Genomic DNA, 7,445 nt, shown 5'->3' with positions numbered 1-7,445 from the left:
ACTACACTTTTCGGTACTCGGCGGTGAGAAGCCAAGCGAGATGAGAAAATCGGACGTGAGCCGTGAAGTGAATCGATCGGCGTGCGTATAGAGTGAGCTACATAGCACAGCAGAGTGTCATGACCTAGCTCAACGTTGAGATTTTCCCGGGGAAAAACAAGCGACTGTGCGCCCTCCTGTGCTCCACTCCTTCGCCTCATCCTGACGCCACGCGTGTGCACCAAGGACGAGTTCTTCGGGGATTTCATACACAATACTTCCACAACGACGTTTCTTTTCGAGTGTGTGCCCTTCCTCGTCGCAAGGACCTGCACCAAATCGCCAAAGATATTCTCACATTCGCATTCGCAGAAGCTCGTGTGGTGATGAATAAATAATAAAATGATATTCTAATTTTTACAACATACACCACCCGTCCCACACAAGCGTTTTGAGCGCGGGAAGAAAGTACATAGTAAAGAAGAAAAAAATAACGAATTCCCTATCGGTATGTAACAAGGATCTCGGCAACCGCGTTCGTGCAATGAACGGTGGAAAGCCCAAACCCGTTGCTAAACTTTTTTTGTTCACAATGTGGCTTCTTTTGCCTTGCCATCGCGTCCTGCCTGTGTCGCCCTTCGTTTGAGGGGTTTTGGGTGTGTGCCGGAGAGCCAGTATATCTCGATGGAAACGACCTTTCCCATCGGTTCCTTGAACTTGGGGCGTTGTTGACGTTGCATGGCACAAGGATTGTTTTATGTGCTTCGGCTTCACCAACTGGCCATCGCTAAGGGGAACTGCTGGAGGGTCGGATAGTGGTAGTATATACGAAACGCGTACCATTAGATGCGAGTAACTGGTACATAAACCATATTGGTTAGCTAATTTTGGGGCGATTTAGTGAAGGAAGAACATAAAAAAACCGAACACTCCAAACGAGCAAAGGCGCTTCCACAACAAACACGGGCTGCCTTTTTCTGCTGGTTGGGAAAAGATGTATAAAATATATTTCAACACGAAAGCAAACTGAATTTGGGTACGGGTTTCGGTTTGGGTTTGCCCCAAAGCGAAGTATCGTTCGTATGCCACTAGGCGGCGAAAGGACAACGACTTAGTGAGGTAGTCCTGGCCGAAATACTTCGATCCTCTCCCTTCATGTGTCCTTCTGCTCGAAAAAGGAAAATATTCAACAAATGCACGTTAACGGTGGATAAATTAAAATATATATACACGAAAGAAAAAAAACCTATACCTCGAACCTGAGCAGATATTGCGCACACCGGTGCAGTGGCCCCTTCGAAGGAATGCCGTACAACAGCAAGGTGTAAAAATACTATATACAATCGTTCGTTATATAAACAGATGAACACTAGTCGCCCATCAATCACAGTGCCATGATGCGACCAACTCTAGCACCCAAAGCAAACATTCAAGCTTCTCATCGGAGTACATTATGTAGCCGGTAAGGGAGGTTTTGGACCATCATATGGTGGTCGTAATAATAGCAATATCATAACACCGTACGTTGACTTGTTTTCGTGCGGGATGATGATGGCGATGAAGTAATAACAGTGCAAATGTAGATCAAAAGCGAAAGACGGCCAAAAACCATGCTATACATAAGCAATCGGTCGTTTTCCTGCCCACGGATGAAGGTTAGTGGAATAGAAGTGGGCACCATCTTTTATGCATCCTTAAAATGTGCTCTCTCCTTCCACACTCCTTATCCCCTCCCTGCCAATACATGACCAGCGCAACATGATTTATCGTGTGGCAGTTAGTGCCACAGAAGGTTACAGTGGTGAATTTTCAAAGTTTGTTCAGGTAAGCAAATTATGCTAACCGCATTAAAGAATGTTTGCCTTCGGTGGGAGGAAAGATTGAAAGTTGCGCCATCGAGGTGTATGACCACGGATGGCCCAAAAAGTTATTTGATACGCAGCTCACACCATAAGCATATGAGGGTTGAGGAAAAAAAAAACTTTAAAAGCATGAACATTTTTACAAGCCTTTTATATTTAAATATATTTAAAAAAAAACAAAGTGTAGTGGAATATTAATTTACACTAGTATAGGTATAAAATACATACAGAACATCATTGATCTTTATTGATATTTAACGAACTCTAAAAACGTCCTTTTTGTCAATAATTAATAGTTTCCAAAGTAGCGGACATTTGGGAAAGAGTGCCAGCATTACATCAATTTAATCCTAGGCAACAATTTCATGACGAATTCCGTTTCTGATTACGCACCATCATGCTCTACTGTAGGCTCAACTCTTGCCCCAAACAGTGGTGGAGCTTTCGATTCAAAAGATATTTTTTAAATTATCATGTACCATGAAAAAAAAGTTGATATATTTTTTCGACTGAGCATACGAATCAATTCCTCTTTTTCTAAGCTTTGCGCTGAGCCGCAATATACAAAAATATCTTAACATTGTATATTGTATACATAAAACATTGCATATTGTACCCTACAATACTAAATCTAGTTATTATAACGAACCTATCAGTATATCCAACGGCGCATTTCATTCATTTTTTACTGCAAAAACGATAGGTGGCTAACTTGCCCCAACTTCCGCTATATATGTCTCTTATATCATCCTCACTCAACAATACATAGCTATTGTAGGATTCTGCATCAGATAAACTAATCAATCAGTTATTTTGATTGGTACGGTTCATTTTAATCAAGTTAATTTTTAATGTTAAACAGTTCATCTTGTGTTTATGGAAGACTGCTCCAAAACATTTTACCACATAATCCAACACTCCGCCAAGCCAATACGGCAAATGCCAACATTATGGAGGAATAAATAAATAAAACAATCTAGCGCTTTAAAATTGTTTGAATAATTATTAATTGAAAAAATGCTTTATAAATTACTAGTACTAGTGATCATTTCGTTTGTCATGTTTAGCTGGACGATTATCGTTCGTATAGAATAGATCATTTTGAGTCGAAATTTGAACCCAGAACGGGATTTGTGGCGGTTAAGTCACGCACAGCCAACATCGCTTTATGATCGCTCCCAAGCTTGCAACAAGCTTCTCTTCATACGATCGGCTTCCACAAAGCTTAAACCAGTTTGGAAATGGTAATCAATTTTATGTTTGCCAGAAAAACTAGTTTAGCCGCCGGTGGTGCATATTGCGATGATAAAGGCAGGCAGGCAAACGATAACAGGCAGACCTGTGTGCGTGTTGTTCTTGGTTTCGTGTTTTTTTTTGCTGTTGTTCTTCCTACTCGTAACTTTTCCTTTTTAACTCTGGTCGAGCCCCACCAAGGTCAAATATTACCGGTTTGTGAAGTTTTCGGGGTTTTGCGTGCCTTCTTTCTTTGTGCCAAAAGCTGTTCAAATTTTCGTTACTTTGCTTGGGTTTTACCAAAAAATCGTTTCGTAACGATGAGCTGCGAAGAATTATGGAGAGGTAATGTACTTTGAGAGATAAAAAATCGGAGTTTTCATCCTATTCCAAAGTTACAGATCGCAAAGTTAAGATTGCTTCAAACAGCGCAGCGCTTCGTGTGAGAACTCAAATCTTCAAGCATGTTTACCTATCTCGACACCACGTTTCAAAAGTTGATGAACAGCATAACTTCACAACTCCTAACATAACTGTTGGGGCGGCACGATGGTGTATTGGTAGAGGTGCCTGTCTTCACACGACAGGACCGGTTCAAAATCTCATCCAGACTAATCCCTCCTACACATGACTAACACTGTAGCTACAAGTAACTAAACTCAAAGAAAGCTAGAAATTTCAGGGATAAATCTCTTCAGGTTGTTATGCCGATAGAAAGAGAACGAAAGAGAGGACATTATAACTCGAAAACATCCGTCTGTTCGAAAACCAACTTTACTATATTAATAATTGACCAATATTTAATTTTCATCAACATATTCTACATATGATGAGAGGAAATTTGTAACCGATTGTGGGAAAAAACAATTCTCCACCAATCAGCTGGTTGTCGTCAGAGGTGCCGCTCTACACGTAATATATATCAAATAACCACCAAAGGAGTAGCCCAATTAAGGATCTTTTTTATAGTCAAAAAACAGCAGAATACACAAATGAATTTGATATTGGTAATAGATTTATAATTGTCTTTTAAAGAATCTCATCTGCAGTAAGTTATTTGTATATTACCATAACATACAAATTTTAATATTGAATTTTCATCATTCGATGATTTAGACCAGATATGCTTTAAAAAAGAAAAAGATAATTAATACTACTTACTCTATTTTGTTATCTTCTTTGTAGTCAACAAACAAGGATGTATCAAATGCAAAAAACAACAACAAAAAAAAACACCAACCCGAATGAATGTTAAACCTTGAAATGTGAAACCAAAAAAAAAATGCTTTCCTTCTTTTTGCACAATTCAAAGCACTGCCATCTACCATGCTGCTGGGAAGATCCGACGCATGTGGGCAGCATTTGATTATGCAAAATGTGGTACGAAATTACACGCGAAACACACAAAAACAGAAGATAAAATACATTTAAACAAGTTCATATAGCGTGGATGGAAAGCAACGAACAAAAAAATATTGGCACTAAAGCACTGCCTTTGAATGCATAATGATGAGTTTGTGACACCGACGACAAGGTGCGCAAACGGGGGGGTTTGTGGCATTGAAAAATTTTGCACACGTTAAACAGAATAAATTAATGTGCGGTCGTAAGGGTGTGATGTTGGTTGATTATATCTTTTGAATGAACTTTTATATGAATGTTGTATAGCTTTTGTATAAATTGGATTACAGCTTACAATTTCTTCTATCGATGCACCATATAACAGGCCATAAGATGGAAATGTTTCGCAAACACCATGTGCTGCCACTGTTGCATCGTTGCCCATCTGTAGCCTTCAACTTCAACTTCAGCTTCTGTGCCATACACAGCCAACAGTGGCCAACGCGAACAGTGGTGTCCCCAAACCACCACCACGAACGCATTGCAACTTCAACACCACCACCACCACCACCCGTCCACAACATACAGGCGCATCGAAGGACAACCAGATGATCAACTTGCAGCACGCGGTGTTGCATCCGTGGCTTCGTCTATCTGTCCCAGAGTTCGCTTTTCCACTCTCGCTCCCTTTCTCTATTTTCTTTATTTTTAAAGCGCAAACACACTGATCACCTCCACTGCAGGAGGAAAAGCGAACTCGGTAAGTAAAACCAACGTCGGGACCATTTGCAACCGTGCTCGGTGCATTTCCATTGGGAAAGATGGGAGTGCAGTTGCTCGATTCACTATCGGAATGCAAGATGCACCCATTCCAGCGGCGCTACTGATGGCGTACTCTTTCTTCGTTAGATTTTCTGCCCCAAAACATACAACCCACGCGGTGAGCAGCTTCCACGGGGGGGCAAGTAGGTCAAGGATATGTGTTTTGCTTGACGAGGAATCATCGCTTGCGGAAATGAGGCCACCGTCGTTCCATGTGCGCTGTTACACTGCAGGAAACAAAGGCACCCACCCATAGCAAACCCCAACAGACGAAAAAAGCGTAGGGTGGTAAGGGCAAACGGAAAAAAAGAGTGCCGAAGCAAACGCGAAGAAAGCATACGCGTCCTTCGGGGCGAAAAGAAAGCTAAACAACCCGTGTGGGAGACAAGACAAGGGCATCCGGGATCATTCATTCCATCGCCGGAAGAGAAATGTACAGCTAATGATGTGCTAATTAATGTTCAAACATTAAGCGACCGACACACACACACACACACACGCACAAAATGGCACAAGCTGTTCCGACCGGGACAAGGTGGGTGAAATTAGGCCAAGGAGCTAACATAAAAGGGCTTATCTGTTTTTTGTTTCTTTCTTTCGCTGTTCCATGTTTGCGTTACCGGTTCTACGTCTAACGCAAGCACGTTTCGATAAGAGAAGGCAACAAACAGTTTATCTTCATATAGGACAATGAAACAAACAACAACTGTGTTTTATTGGAGCGGAACTGGATGCTTCGACGATTGTCTGCAGTGTGACAAACCCGTTTCGATATTTGATTAATCATGCAGGAATTCATTATGCGATCGAGTTTTTTTCTCCCAAAGTAAATATCAAGACGAGTTTTTTTTTAATTTTATAGCTTGAAACTAGAATAATTTTAGTTCTGAACAGCAACCAGATGTTAGTAACAATTGAATATGCACAGTCTTTACAAGATTTGAGACGATATCGACGAGGTTTGAGACGGGTTTCTCATTTCTTTTTTCCATTAACTGCTAACATCAAAAAAACAGAGAAAAACAAAACGAACACAAGGCAGTAACCTGCGGAGTAGCGAAGAAGTAACTACAAAACTTAAGAAGGTGATTATAATGCACAGATACTTATGTTTACTCCACAGATACTACGGTATAAATATTAGAACTTATTTATACGGATGCTTATTTCAACAACAAGATACAAAAAAGTAAGAAAGATTATAAATCTATCTCCCATCTATCTTTCATTTCAACGTAAACATAATCCAGAAAAGGTACGAAATTTTTTGATTTGAGCATGAAACCCTTGTAGTGGGACGCTCCATGCATAGGTGGCTTGATTCAATTGTAATTCGACCGGGCCAAGCCTTGTGTTGTCGACTGTGCTATTTAACCCGGTACGAATATAATTGTAATTTTAGAAGTATACGATAATAATCAAAATTAAACAACCTTGCAGAACTTAGCATGTAATTTAGAGAATTCTACAGATTTAACAACTGATTTAGCAACAGATTTTCTTCTTTTGTAACTAACTAACAGAGTAATAGATGTAACTGAGCAATATTAAAAGAGTAGCTTAATAGATGTTTAGAGAAGAGGAGACTTCAATGAATTCTGATTAAATTGTGATTGATTGATTCTTTATCTTTTCGCGTGTAGAACTTAACAAAACCTCCAACAAAGAAGAACGCTTGCCCAACAGAGATGCGAAACGTTCAGTAGCAAGGACGGCATAAAATCCTTCAAATATCCTTTCCATTAAATTCTGCCCCACAATTCGCCCTATGGTCGGTTCATCTTACCTCTGTCGCCCGTGTCCATGATGTCGTGTGCGTACAGTTCAGAACTAATCCTGATGCTGGATGCTGGCTCCGGTACAAGCGAGACAATGCAGAGAAGATGCACTACTACTCCCGAACTTCCGGGTATGTTTTATTTCACTGTGCTCACTTGTGCGCAGATACGTTCCCTTGCGGCCTTGATTATTCTGTGTCTGGCTAACCAACCATTGGGGGGTTTGAGCGGGCTTGACGATGAAATGGGCTAAGTTCTGGGCCTGGGAAAATACCGGTTAATGATGAGAATTTCAAATGGTAGCAAAACTAGTCACAGCTTCCGCCCGCTAGATACTTTCATGACATTTTCTTTTCCCCTAAAACAAAGCAACCGTGGGGGCAACAGTGGATCTACCCACAGTAACTGTAACTGTAGTAGGCGGAGGAAA

The sequence above is a fragment of the Anopheles moucheti genome, chromosome 2 (assembly GCF_943734755.1).
Source record: "Anopheles moucheti chromosome 2, idAnoMoucSN_F20_07, whole genome shotgun sequence".
NCBI classification, from domain to species: Eukaryota; Metazoa; Arthropoda; class Insecta; order Diptera; family Culicidae; genus Anopheles; species Anopheles moucheti.
Note: the sequence above shows the minus strand (reverse complement) of the source record.